Here is a 15524-nt window from a genome sequence, read left to right as displayed (position 1 = left end):
ATCTCAAATCACTCAGGTATTGAGGATTTAGTGTCTAATAATTTTAATGAAATTTACTTATGACAGATTTTCATCTCTTACAGTAAAGTTTCATAGGTCTTGTCCGATACTAGTCTTCCCAAAGTAAGTATCTATGCAAATGATTATGACATTGCCATGTCCACATAGTTCAAGAAACAGAACTACTAGTCATCTTGCATTCTAATCGTCTAACAATTTCTATGCGTCCAATTTTATAGAAAACTCCGACTAGGGACCATTTTCAACCTTTGACATTCAAGTTCACTTGATAGACATTTCTTAGTCACAAGACTGGTCCTGACAGTCTATCTTGAATATATCGTCAAATTTGAAGGGACTCATCATTTAATACTAAACCAAGATTAAATGGAATATGAAAATACATTTCATATATGATAAATGTTCAACCCCAATGTTTTATAACCATGGGCCTCAAACCCATCTTTAAAACAGTTCATGGAATTCAAAGCTATGCTTGATTTCCAGTGCTACAACGTGAGTGTTGCTTCTCACTTGTTGCATAGGTTTAGTTATCATGCTTTTCCAATCTTAATATCCTTTTCATCGAATGTTCTTCGAGATAGATGATAAGATCTTTTGAGTATGTTTACTTTGTGATCTAGTCTTTTCTTGCTTCAAGAGTGGTTCTACGTATTTTTCAATGAAGAACCATCAAGCCATCAGACATGTGATCTACACAAGTTCAGTGAAGAACTCTTTAACATAAACAACCCTATTTTATTGCTTCTTAGGCAATAAGTACTTTTACTTCAACTTTATAGGTTGCTAGTGATGCTTTGTTTGGAATTACTTATCCAAGCAGTTCACAGATATGTGGAATACTTTCCAACTGTATCTTAGAACATAGAAATTAATATTTTAATATCCCACGCAACAACTCATGGTCTCTAATCCATGTTGCCATCTCAAAACACGATGCTCTATAGCTCGTCCTTATCAATGGTTAACTCCAAAGGGTCTTGCTTGATCCTTTTCCAGTGTTTATGCGTGTAGCATCAATATTTAGCATATCTTTATTTCCTTGAATCAAGAACTATTCCTATGTACCTTTTCAAGTACCATAAGTATTCTTGATCTCAATCTAGTTGATCTTCACTTAGATCTATAGAGATTGGTATATGTTCGTCATGCCTAAAGCCATACGATACGTTTTGGCGATCCTCAGATTATATCATACATGATAAATTCTTTTGCAAAATAATTCCCAATTGAATTCTATTCATGTAACTTTAGCTCATCTAGTTTCAGTAGATACTAAATCCAGCTAAATTCTTTGACATATAATATAGGTTAAGAATCTTACTTAGATCCTTTGATGTTTAACTTAGTAAATGCTTATACATAGTTCAAACATTCTTTACTTAGATTTATTCACATGGGTCGAATATCTCCAATGGAGGCATTCGTGTTTGATTTAGTAAATGCCATTACTTAATCCAAAACATTAATATAAGATCTTTGTAAATAGATCTTAATACCCATTATGTACTAAGTTTCGCCTTGGCCCGTCATTGATGAATAATTTCAAATCTAAGTCATTAGCATTTGAATGTTATTTCACAATAGAGAGATATGTGTATGATACACATAGGACCAATTAAGTTTTACGTACTCCCACTAAACTTCCTATATATCTATAAGAATCATGTACATTTTATGAAACTAAAATACTTATTAGCTTCACTAAAATACAATTCCAATTCCCAATTGCTTGCTTAAATCTGTACTTAGATTTCATAAGTTAGCATTCCTTTTCAAGCATTTATTTGGATCCACAAATCCTATGACATGCCATGTACATAGTTTTCTTCCAACATTTGATTGAGGAATACGTTTTGTCATCCAATTGTCATATGTACCAATATGCAATCATTGCTTGAGTTATAGACTTGAGCATTACGATTATGCATGAGGTTTCAACACAATCCATGCCATGAATTTGCTTGTAACCTTTAGCAACTAATCTAGCTTTGTGTGTGAACACAATTTCATGTTTGATGGTTTTTATCCTTAAAACAAACTTGCAACCAATAGGTGTGAAACTATTCTTGCAAATCAACAAAATTTCAATTTTGTCATCAAAACATTGATTATGTTTTATGGCCTCTAACCATTTAAAACATTTGAGTCTATATATGGCCTCTAACCATTTTAGGGAATCTGGGTTTCGTCATAGCTTTCTTACAGGTCACAAGCTCATTAATCTACATGATAATAGTTTTACTGCAAGTTGTAGGTTTCTTCACTGTCTAATAGAAGAATTGTATAGTTTCAGTGACCTGAACTCCATGTTTCTTCACTATAGAAGAATCTCATAGTTTCAGTGATTTGAACTCTATGCCTACTTGGGTATAGAACATCAAACAACAGAATATCAATAGCCACTTGAAAGTCCTTTGAATATTCTGTTATCTTTGAAGCACTTGTAAAGTCTTCTAAGAGAAGTCTATTCTTTAAAGCCACTTCTAAAGTCCTTAAAGAATACGTGTTCGGATTTTCTAAAGAACTTCGAAAAGCCTCCGGAATGTCCGTTTATGTTTGTTGTTCGCCTCGAAGACTTTCGAGGTCTATTTTCTCCCACTTGTCATTTTGGAAACGGATCCCAAAAGGACATTATTTCGAGCAAACAAACATTATGTTCTCAAAAATTCGTGGTAGAAACAATACCCTTGTGTCTCATTTGAATAAATCACAATGAAACATATATCTATACTTGGGCCTTAGTTTGTTAAATAACAAACACTAAGCTCCAACTAGTTTAGGAACTCTTTAGATATATTATGAAAAGATATTCTGAAATTATTTTTCAATAGCTTTGACGAATTTGGTTTAGTTTGGTGGTAGTTGAGCATTTTTGTTTTAGAAATTATAGGAAAATTCTTTATGATTCATCATTGATCGAATCAAGTACTAATTGACTTCGATCATTCCAACTTAGATATGCCATATCTTATGGAGCTAGATCGTGAAATTACAACACACAATCATTGATGATCATATTTGGTCTCAAGTAATCATTAACATGATCTATCCTAGATCTTTATGATTTCTTGCCAAGGGGATTTTTATACTTCTGAATCTTTGAACTAGCCAAACAGATTCAAGTTTATATCACTTTGAGTAAATAAACCTATATTCACTCAAATCCATGTGAAATAATAAAGTCATAAAATCTTTCTTTAGCTTTGAATTCTATTGTCTAGGCGTTCTAACAATAGTTCATATCTTTTGTTACTTTCAACAAGTAAGACTAGCTTGTCTTGAATGATCTAGAAATCAATCAACTTTCAAAAGTCCATAAAAATAGAGCTTTTGAATGTTAACTTGTTGATATGGTCTAAGCAACAATGCCAAAGATTAATGGAACTCAAATCAAGGGTTTGATTTGAACCTAGTAAAGTTTTTATTTAAAGAGTTGTTTGTTTTAATCAAGCATATTGACTCAAACCGTAAATGACCATTTCATTCAAATAAACAAACAAACAAGCATTGTTTTCGTTCTTCTGAATGTGAGTCTTTCTGTGTTTGAAGCAGAAATTTAGGTATGCTGATTATGGAACAAAATAGCCATTAAGTTCCAGCCTTTGAAAGGACTTAAAACAAACTAGATCACCCTACAACTAATGTAGCATTGCCATGCTTCATTTCCCACTTGTAGGTCATTAGTGTAGCCTAGCTTCCATTGTTTGAGTTATTACCGAAGTAAGAACCTCAAGCGGTATATGATACCAAGGAAGTTTGATTGCTAGGTCACTTCTCTTTAAACATAAACTTATAGGTAGAAACGGAATCGTAAATTCCTTTCATTTGTTCCTCGTTTTCCTATTTCTTGTACCCTTTCTTATAGTCTTAAGAATTGAATTCTTTAGTGTTGACTTTTATACTTTGTTAGACATGTCCAATGTCACCCCAACAAGGTTTTTACCATTTAATTTATGTTGAATATTAAGTTTCAACTAGATGATCTTACCAGAAGCTTCTAAAGTTCTCTAAGCATCGATCTATTCGAATGTCTAGGGACTAGACTCATTCGAGAATTAAATGGACAAAGATATTAGGTTGTTTAACCATTGGTAAAGCTGAGCGTATTAAACTCAATGCTTTATGATCTCAAAACTACAGTGTATTTTGAATTCACAAGCACCAATTGGTTTGCCATTCGACTTTGATGTTCGAAAACAACCATAAAAGTCGCTATAAGAAACGTACATTTTAAATTGCTCACTTTCTCTCATTTCCGTGAATCGTTCTTGGATTCACTACCAATCGAGGAAATTTACTGTTACCTTTCTAAAAGGATTTATTGCAGTGCAAGATATTTAATTATAAACAATAATTAAAACATACATTGAAGCATGCAAAGTCTAAACATTTATCATGAATAATAACTTGAAAATGAAAGCAATCATGCAATTTAAACAAGTCATTAGCATTTTATTCGAATTATGTGTTCCGGCAGGTGTGAATAAAATGATTCCAAGACCCTAAAACCATTGAAGAATTAAGCACAGTTTGTCGACTCAATTCTAAAACATTTTAGGTAAGCAAAAACCTTTTGCTAATAGTCTAGAAACTATTCTTGGTTGATAGGCACGTCTAAGAACTTATTAGGTAAACCTATCGATTTTGCCACGACATAAAATGACTCCTTACTTATATCGTTGAGTTTCACCAAAACTAACATGTACTCACAATTATTTGTGTACCTTTCCCCTTTAGGACCAATAAGTAACACCTCGCTGAGCGAAAACTATTACTAGATTGATGTAAAGGATATCCAAGCAAGTGTATATTTTGGCATGGCACCTTATAACTCAATTTTTAAGTTTGGAACTTAAGGCTCTTACTATGTTGGTTAGATTTTAAGTGAACTAAAATCCTTAATCATGCAACATAATCAAGCTTTTGATCTCATGCATTTTAAGACATATTTAAAAGCAATAAATAACTTAAAACATGCATAAGATAAATGTGATCTAGTATGGCCCGACTTCATCTTAAAGCTTTAACTTCAAAGTCCGTCTTGAAAATCTCCGTGGGAGGCACCATTTTCTTTAAATAGGATAAGCTATAATTAAAAACTAATTACAACTATTTGATGGTACGCAGACCATATTTGAATCGAAAAACAACTTTGGTACTTTAGACCAATTACATTCAAATTAATGGTATGCAGACCATATTTTCTATCCTATTTGGGCCATACTAGTCACTTCATAACCTGCAAAACAGTACATATACAATATATACCATTCACCCATTCATTATCATGAATGGCCCATGATATGTGCGTTTTATATAATATTTTCACCCCCGTCCCTTAGTAATTTCATGCGTCAAATGAGCTCCTAGGAGCCATTTTAGTACTAATCTGTGTATTTTAGTGTGCCGTGAGTTTCAGGAATACTTAGTGAGAAATTGGTCTTGTTAGGCCCGTTTCTTGATGATTAGGCCACTACAGGATCCCGAGGGAGTTCAGGACGACTTTTGTCGACTTACGGGAGCCCTGGATGTTCATGATCGAGCCCCGGAAGTTAGACTAGGTGTTGTGGGCGAAGGGCGGATCACTTAGCCCTCCGCCCGGTGGATTGCCCCTCGCCCATCGGGCGAGCAAGCAGAGGAACAGCTCGTCAGAGGGCGCCCGACGGGCGGAGTTTCGCCCGGTGCCCACCGGGCGCCCATCAGAAGCAGCAGCAGAAGAAATCGCCCTCCGCCCGACGGGCGAGAGCCGCCCGACCGGGCGCGCGGAGAAGGTTTTCAGAGAATCGCCTTACGCCCGTCGGGCAGCCCTGCGCCCGTCGGGCGGACTTCGAGCTTTACGCCCGTCGGGCGGAGAGCCGCCCGACCGGGCGACGACAACCCAGGAGCCTTTTAGCGCGCGTTTTACTTTAGTATTTCCGGTTTTTGTTGGGCTTTTTGGGCAAAACTATAAATATAGCCCTTAGAATTTAGTTGGACATCTGATTATCTTATTACTTCATTATCTCATAGCCTAGTGTTAAAACACTTAGTTTTATTTCTCTAAGCTTAATTTTCTCTCTCTAATTTGTTCTAAACACTTAGTATTATTTTCAATCAAAAATCGAAGCTTTCAATTGCCATTGTTCTTCAATTAGGTATTATTCCTTATTTCAATTCTTTGTTTAAGCTTTAATTATGTTTTCAATCATGCCAATTGCTTTGCTTATTGTTAATATGTGTGAGTAGTTGATTTTCTAGGGTTTTGGGAATCCATGAACGAATGTGAAAGGATGATTAATTGTTGTTGATTGTTGGTTTAGCTGTTAATTCCTATTGATTGCCCTTATCTACTTTGCAATTAGATTTGCGCAGGTTTGATTGTATTAGTTTCGCAATATCAAATTAAGATTCGAGAGATGCAATTTGATGTTTAGGCTTGTTTCAATAGGTAGAATTGGGATTAATACGTAGCGAGAGCCCGTTAATTCTAAGTCTATGATTAGTATCGATTCGAGAGAGCATGCTAGTCTAATTAACTGTTTTATTGATTATTATTGATTGTTGTCATCCTGGAATGTTGTTCATCGGTGAACCTGTGCCCTAGACCTTTTAATATCTGATTTTTCCCTATTTTATTATCATCCTAGTTTCATTATACAAATCAACCTATATTCTTGTTTCCCAATAGTCTAGAATTGCCGATTAATAGTAGAAAGAACATTGTTTCCCTGTGGATACGATCCTTGCTTCCCTTGCTATATTTTTAGTTGGTGAACGTTAGGTTTATCTTTGATAGGAGTGCGATTTAGCACCCTTAGCCCAGCCCCAGCCACATCCCGAGGCCGCGCCTCGCACCCACCACAGGAGGGGAGGGCGTAGAGAGAGGGGGTCGGGACAGAGAGGTAGCCCGGCTCCACAGGGGGAGCATGGGTCTTCAGAGGAGTTAGGGGCCATTCATGAGAGGCTAGGCAGACTTGAGCTCGGTTTCCACGAGTTTGCCGCGGATCACCAGAGGACTATGTTCCCCTTCTATGATCAGTACGCCAGGCAGGGCTACATTGCCCCAGATCATCAGCACCCTTCCTGGTTCACTTACCCCACAGAGGGGTACGGAGCGCCCGGTTCCATGGGCACCTTCACGCCCACCCACTACGGGGGGTTTGGAGCAGGCAGCAGCGGCCACGGTGGCCATGATAATGATGGTGGTGATGGTGATGATGGCCAAGATCACCAGTGATGTTGTTGATGATGATGATGGTTCGGTACCCCTGAGCCAATGAGGACATTGTCTGATTTGGTTTGGGGGGGTTCACATTACCTGTATATACTAGGTATGTTTTTCTTTTCATTTCGTATTTCTTTATTTTTGTGTGTTTCTTTGGTGCGTTTAATGCGTTCTAAGATTAGTTTATCGCTTCGAAAAAAAAAAAATATATATAAAAACAAAAATACAAAAATACGTTCCGACGAATACAACATCATGCTTCCCTGTGCCCCTTGAACGAAAATTGTTTTGATTCTTGGTATGTGATGATGGGCAATGTAGATGTGTTAGCCATGATTTGATATTCGATTGCTTTGATGCCTTAACATGATTCAACTCCGACTAACTATTTGTGGACTTGGTGCTTGACTAGTTGACTTGGTTAGGATGTGTGATAGCTTCCTGGTGTGTCATTGATTTTGAGTATTGATTTGCAACTATTAGTAGTGTTTTATGACTCATATACATGCACATTGTGAAGGACGAAGGCATTTTTCTATTTAGGTAGCCTTCAGATGAGATTAGATACGTTTGTTCCCTCTTTTTCTACCCATGTTGTGCTTGTGCCATTTATTCGGTGACTAACCACATTACAAGCCCGTAAATTCCCCATTGGTTACTAGTCCCAAGCCTAGCTTGGGGGAGCTAATAGTAGTGAGGTGAGGGAGTTGTAGTGTGATACATTTTGTACATTTTGGGCATATTGAATATCGAAAAGGGAAGTTCTTCTTATCATGATTGTTGTTGAAAAAAAATGAAATGAATGAGATGAGGAGAATAAAAATTGTGTGAAGGTTCCAAAAGAAAGAAAAAATGAGATTGAGCAAAAAAAAAAAAAAAATAAAAAAAAAAAAAAAAAAAAATAAAAATAAAATTGTTATTGAATCAAGCTTTTGTCACTCCGGTATTACAATTTCTTATCTTCATGAGTGATTGGTTACAATTGTGAAATCAAGGCAAGAAAGTATAGTGTGGTTTGTTTGTTGTTTCATCATGTGTTGAGTGGGAAGTTGTGGTTGTGGTCATCATTTGTGGTTGACCATGGTTTTACTAGGATTTAAGCTCCCCAAAGCTAAGGCTTTAAGCTCACGTTTTACCCAAATTTACCGCACCTTTACCTAAGCCTATCATTACAAGCTTGAAAGACCTTCTGACCTTTGTGCATAGAGTTGTATTAATGTGAAAGTAGTTGTTTATCAATGCAAGTTATGACGTGACACATTACGAGTCGACTACTAGGTTGAGTGTATGTTTTTCTAAACACACGAGTGTGTAAGTTTGGGAGGGCATTGTTCACTTATATGTTGGGAGGAGAGCGAACGGGTACATCTTTTATCCGCCACATAAATGAGTGACGAGTGTGTGAGCACTAGTCTTGAATTCCATTGTGCATTTGTGGTTCGCTTTGCGTGACGATTGTTAAGGAGTATTAGCAATTGAATGGACCGGATTGGTTGACATTGATGCATACTTGTTAGATTTTACCTTGAATCATGTGTTCATTTTGAAATATGTTGGGGTGAAGTTGGTTTTGTGTTCATCGATGATTTCTTTGCTTAGGGACAAGCAAAGATCTAGCTTGGGGGAGTTTGATATGTGCGTTTTATATAATATTTTCACCCCCGTCCCTTAGTAATTTCATGCGTCAAATGAGCTCCTAGGAGCCATTTTAGTACTAATCTGTGTATTTTAGTGTGCCGTGAGTTTCAGGAATACTTAGTGAGAAATTGGTCTTGTTAGGCCCGTTTCTTGATGATTTAGGCCACTACAGGATCCCGAGGGAGTTCGGGACGACTTTTGTCGACTTACGGGAGCCCTGGATGTTCATGATCGAGCCCCGGAAGTTAGACTAGGTGTTGTGGGCGAAGGGCGGATCACTTAGCCCTCCGCCCGGTGGATTGCCCCTCGCCCATCGGGCGAGCAAACAGAGGAACAGCTCGTCAGAGGGCGCCCGACGGGCGGAGTTTCGCCCGGTGCCCACCGGGCGCCCATCAGAAGCAGCAGCAGAAGAAATCGCCCTCCGCCCGACGGGCGAGAGCCGCCCGACCGGGCGCGCGGAGAAGGTTTTCAGAGAATCGCCTTACGCCCGTCGGGCAGCCCTGCGCCCGTCGGGCGGACTTCGAGCTTTACGCCCGTCGGGCGGAGAGCCGCCCGACCGGGCGACGACAACCCAGGAGCCTTTTAGCGCGCGTTTTACTTTAGTATTTCCGGTTTTTGTTGGGCTTTTTGGGCAAAACTATAAATATAGCCCTTAGAATTTAGTTGGACATCTGATTATCTTATTACTTCATTATCTCATAGCCTAGTGTTAAAACACTTAGTTTTATTTCTCTAAGCTTAATTTTCTCTCTCTAATTTGTTCTAAACACTTAGTATTATTTTCAATCAAAAATCGAAGCTTTCAATTGCCATTGTTCTTCAATTAGGTATTATTCCTTATTTCAATTCTTTGTTTAAGCTTTAATTATGTTTTCAATCATGCCAATTGCTTTGCTTATTGTTAATATGTGTGAGTAGTTGATTTTCTAGGGTTTTGGGAATCCATGAACGAATGTGAAAGGATGATTAATTGTTGTTGATTGTTGGTTTAGCTGTTAATTCCTATTGATTGCCCTTATCTACTTTGCAATTAGATTTGCGCAGGTTTGATTGTATTAGTTTCGCAATATCAAATTAAGATTCGAGAGATGCAATTTGATGTTTAGGCTTGTTTCAATAGGTAGAATTGGGATTAATACGTAGCGAGAGCCCGTTAATTCTAAGTCTATGATTAGTATCGATTCGAGAGAGCATGCTAGTCTAATTAACTGTTTTATTGATTATTATTGATTGTTGTCATCCTGGAATGTTGTTCATCGGTGAACCTGTGCCCTAGACCTTTTAATATCTGATTTTTCCCTATTTTATTATCATCCTAGTTTCATTATACAAATCAACCTATATTCTTGTTTCCCAATAGTCTAGAATTGCCGATTAATAGTAGAAAGAACATTGTTTCCCTGTGGATACGATCCTTGCTTCCCTTGCTATATTTTTAGTTGGTGAACGTTAGGTTTATCTTTGATGGGAGTGTGATTTAGCCTGTCAGCCCACATAGCTGGTTAGTAAAACACATTATGCATCACATAAACATTTGCAGCAATTAATCAAGGGCACCAATAATCTACAAATTATTCAGTCCTTATTAATTCTAATCAAGTTGTTTTAAAAGGATTTGTAGACCTAATCAAGAGTTTATGACTAAAAAGGGGTTCCCACTTAAACCAATAAATTCATATGCTTTACTAATTTTAAACATAAAAATGTATTTCTAGTCTAACCGGAAACATACAAATTTAATTAAAATTTAAAGCTCATATAAATTTATAATTGAATCTAAAAAGTTTAATTTAATTTCAGTCGTATTTAAATTAATTCATGATTTTAATTTTAGTAAAATTATTTAAATAGATAAAATTTATTATAATTACAATATTCAAAATTAAAATCCAAGAAAATAATTTAAATTATTAATTTTAAAATTAATTAAAATTACGTAAACTGAAAATTTCAAATTAAAATTTCAAAACGATCTAATCGCAACGCAACAATCTCACGCAACGCACGCCCATGGGCCACACGCACACAACCATCGCTGGCCATGTGCGCGCAGCCCATGCCGCTGCGTCGCATCGCTGCTGCTCACCATCGCAAGGCATCACGCGAGCTGGTGCTCGCTGCGCGCGCCAGCGCTCGATGCACGCGAGCCATCGCTCGCTGCGCTCGCTTGCCAGCGCTCGATCCATGCGAGCCATCGCTCGCTGTGCGCCTGCCTTTCCCGCACGTGAGCTTGCGCTCATCGCACGAGGCAGCAGTATGCGAGCTGGCGCTCGCTGCGCGCGAGCCATCGACGCTGTGCGTAGCGCTCGTGGCACGCGAGCTTGCGCTCGCTGCGCGCGAGGCTCCGAATGCTTGCGCGAGGCAGTGCGCGCTGTGGCGCAGCACGCTTGCTGCCCACACGCGACTGCTCATGCCTTGCTCTCGCCCTCGCCCATTCGCCCATCGCACACAGCCCACGACACAAGGCAGGGCTGCTGCCTTGTGCTCGTGCACCATGGCCTTGCTCATTGCATTCGTACCGCATGGGCGACGAGCTCCCTTGCTCGTCGTCACATGCCAGCACTATACAACACCCCTTAAGGGTAACACGTAGCGTCCATTGCTTTGTGCGTGCAAGTTATATGAGCGAATCGCATGAAAATTTAAAATTTATATTCAAAATTAATGACAAATTAATAAATAATATTAATTTCATAATTTTAGGGCGAAAAATCGAAAATTTATTATTTAATTGATTTCCGATTAACATGGATTCAAGTCTAGGTCATAAAAATTTAAAATTTAACATAAATTTACAATTTTTATGGTGGTTTTTAATCATAGGTATCTAATTAAATTATAACTAATTATGAAAATCAAATTAATTCTAAATTATTCCAATTTTCAGCAAATTAATCATAATTACAAATTAGATTGCATAATTAACAAGGCTAGGCATTCAAACTTGTTAAACATATACAGTAGGTCAATCAAAAATTCAAGATTTATCAACAAGAATCGCAAATATTTAATTTAACATCTTAAATTTACGAAATTTTGCATTCGAAAAACTAAAACCTCCGAAAAGTCATAGTTAGGCTTCGAATTTGAGAATTCTGGGTTCGAAAAGTCAAAATTTTAGAATGCCTTTTACATGCGGAATTGACACAAAAATCACTCGATTTGGATGAGTAACGAAGAAACTGCCGAAAAACTGCGTACGTATAATTAAATAAACGCAATTTGCAATTAATTAACAATTACGAAAATTAATCACCCCTTTTAATTCTTGCAAATTTGTAATATTTAACCATGTTCATGCAATTTAGATTATGAAAATAATAAGAGGCTCGTGATACCACTGTTAGGTTATGATACATATGACAATTCATAAATCATGCGGAAAAACCATAAAGCCAGGAAAGCATATTATTTACACATAATCATTTAGCATAGTTTAGATGCATACACTTTGTTGCGTGCCTTCCCTAGCTGCGCCCGAACCGAACAAGAACAAGTCTTTAGGACTCCAAGTGTCGTCCCTTCGTAGATAGTCCACAGCACGTCCGGATCCGCCTTAAGCTTGACCAACTAGGATCGCCCTTAAGGTACTTAGAATTTTCGGCTAATGTAGGCAATTATATGACTGAATTTTTGCTCTCAAAAATCACTTTGAATACTTGAATACTCTAATTGTATCTATAAATTATGACCCTAGGCACCTATTTATAGAGGTATGGAAAAGGAACTGGAATCCTATTAGGATACGAATTAATTAAGCTAGAATCCTAATAGAATTCTTATTTAATTAATTCATCCTTTTAGGTTTAGGAATTTAATCATATGTCGAAACCTGATAGATTTAGGATTCGTATAGCACACAAACACACACACGCACGCACAGCAGCCCACGAGGGGCGCCATGCGCGCGCGCGCAGCCCGCGAGCTCGCAGCCCATTGCCACGAGGCCCACACGCTGCCGCAGCGTTGGCGCGCGCTGGGCCTGCCTTGCGGTGGGCCTGGCGCAGCCTTGGCTGGTGCGTTGTGGCGCGCTGGCTTGCTGGGCGATGGCCCGGCTTCGTGCTGGGCCTTCGTCTGGCAGGCCTTCGTCCGATGCTAATTCGTACGATACGCTTCTGATTAATTTCCCGATTCCGGAATTCATTTCCGATACGAACAATATTTAATATTTCCGATTCCGGAATTAATTTCCGTTTCGAACAAATATTTAATATTTCCGTTTCCGGAATTATTTTCCGATTCCGATAATATTTCCAATTCTGACAATATTTCCGTTTCCGGCAATATTTCCGATTCCGGCAATATTTCCATTTCCGATAATATTTTCCGATACGTACCATGTTTCCGTTTCCGGCAACATCTACGACTTGGATAATATTTATATTTCCGATACGATCCATATTTCCGTTTCCGGCAATATCATCGTTTCCGGAGCATTCATTTCTTGCCTGTGACGACCTCAGCTCCCACTGAAACCAAGATCCGTCGATTCCGAATATCCATAGATGGAGTATTTAATGCCATTAAATACTTGATCCGTTTACGTACTATTTGTGTGACCCTACGGGTTCAGTCAAGAGTAAGCTGTGGATTAATATCATTAATTCCACTTGAACTGAAGCGGCCTCTAGCTAGGCATTCAGCTCACTTGATCTCACTGAATTATTAACTTGTTAATTAATACTGAACCGCACTTATTAGACTTAACATAGAATGCATACTTGGACCAAGGGCATTATTTCCTTCACCCAAAACTTTGAATGATCTGGCTTCAACCCACTTAGTGAAATAATCGATTGCAACCAGTATGAATTCATGACCCCCGGTGCCTGTTGGAGTGACTTTGCCGATGACGTCGATACCCCAAGCTGAGAATGGCCATGGTGAAGATTGAGAATATAGCAAGGATGGGGGAATGTGCTTTAGGTTCGCACACTTTTGGCAGATAGGACATTTCTTGACAAAGAAGTAGCAGTCCCACTCGAGGGTAGTCCAGTAATACCGAGCCCTGATGACTTTGAGGGCCAACATCTTCCCATTCATGTGAGTACCACAGACCCCGACATGTACGGTGTCCATGACTCTTTGTGCCTCATGTTTGTCAACACATCGGAGGTTAGGGCAGTTAGAGGACCTCTTGTATAGAATTCCGCCTTCTAGGACGAAGTTGGCTGATTGTAGGCTTAAAGCCCTTTGACTTTTGCTTGGAAAATGCGGTGGATACTCAGAGTTTTGTAGATACCTTCAGATGTCTGTAAACCAAGGCTCATCTCTGTCAGGCTCGACGTCGTCAATAGCATGGACATACGTTGCTTCTTGACGCGTTTCAATTGTAAGGGGCATTTCATTCATGCCATTTGGAATGTTGACCATTGATGCCAGTTTTGCCAGTGCATCGGCGAATTGGTTCTCCTCTCTTGGGAGGTAGGTGTAACAAAGCCCTTCCACTTGCTTAGATAGCTTCTCGAGATAGGAATGGTATGGGGCTAAGCTTTCGCTTCTGACTTTCCATTTGCCGGGAATCTGATTGATGACCAGGGAGGAGTCCCCGTATACTCGAAGTTTCTGGACGCCCAATGCTATGGCGGATTCCAGGCCCATAATGCATTCTTCATATTCGGCCACATTGTTTGTAACATTGAATGGTAGCTTTGCTGATATGGGAATGTGAGTGCCGTCCGGGGCTACTAGGATTACCCCGACACCACATCCAATTTGATTGGAGGCACCGTCAAAGTGCAGCGACCAACTGTCATCGCTTGTCATTAGAATTTGCTCATCGGGTAGGTCGTAATCCTCCTCTTCTGCCTCGATGGGGCAGCCGACTAGGAAATCTGAGACCGCTGAACCCTTGATACATTTTTGAGGAATGTATTTCAGATCGAATTCTGCTAACATAACCAACCACTTGGACAACCATCCATTGAGAGATGGTTTTTCAAATAGGTGCTTGAGAGGATCAGCTTTGCAAACCACGTGCACTGTGTGAGAGAGCATGTAGTGTCGGAGTTTCTTTGTGGCCCAAGCCAAGGAGATACTGAGTCTTTCGAGTTGAGTATATCTGGTCTCGTAATCGAGCAACTTCTTGCTTAAATAGTACACGTCATTTTCTTTTCCTTCCATCTCTTGGGCAAGCATGACCCCTACTGCCGAATCAGTTGTTGTAAGGTAAAGCCTGAGGGGAGCCCCTGGTATTGTTGTCTTTAACACTGGTGGATTTGAAAGATAGTCCTTGATGGTGTCAAATTCATGTTGACAATCTTCGTCCCATACCTTGGGCTCACTCTTGCGGAGTTTTCGAAACACTAGCTCACATATCATGATGAGTTTTGAAATGATCTGCTGATGTATTGTAACTTGCCAAGGAACCCCCGAATTTCTTTCTCATTCGCTGGCGGTTTCATGTCTAGAATGGTCTTGATTTTTGAAGGATCATCCTCGATGCCCCGAGAACTGATGGCGTACCCGAGTAACTTGCCTGACGTTACCCCCGAATGCACATTTTTGAGGATTGAGCCTCATATTGTATTGCCTAAGCCTGTCGAAGAATTTTCTAAGTACCGTTGTATGCTCATGTTGCTCTCTGGATTTGACTATCATATCGTCGACATATACCTCGATTTCTCCGTGAATCATGTCGCTCATAATGGCTGTGGTT

Source organism: Spinacia oleracea, chromosome 4 (genome assembly GCF_020520425.1).
Source record: "Spinacia oleracea cultivar Varoflay chromosome 4, BTI_SOV_V1, whole genome shotgun sequence".
NCBI lineage: Eukaryota > Viridiplantae > Streptophyta > Magnoliopsida > Caryophyllales > Amaranthaceae > Spinacia > Spinacia oleracea.
Note: the sequence above shows the minus strand (reverse complement) of the source record.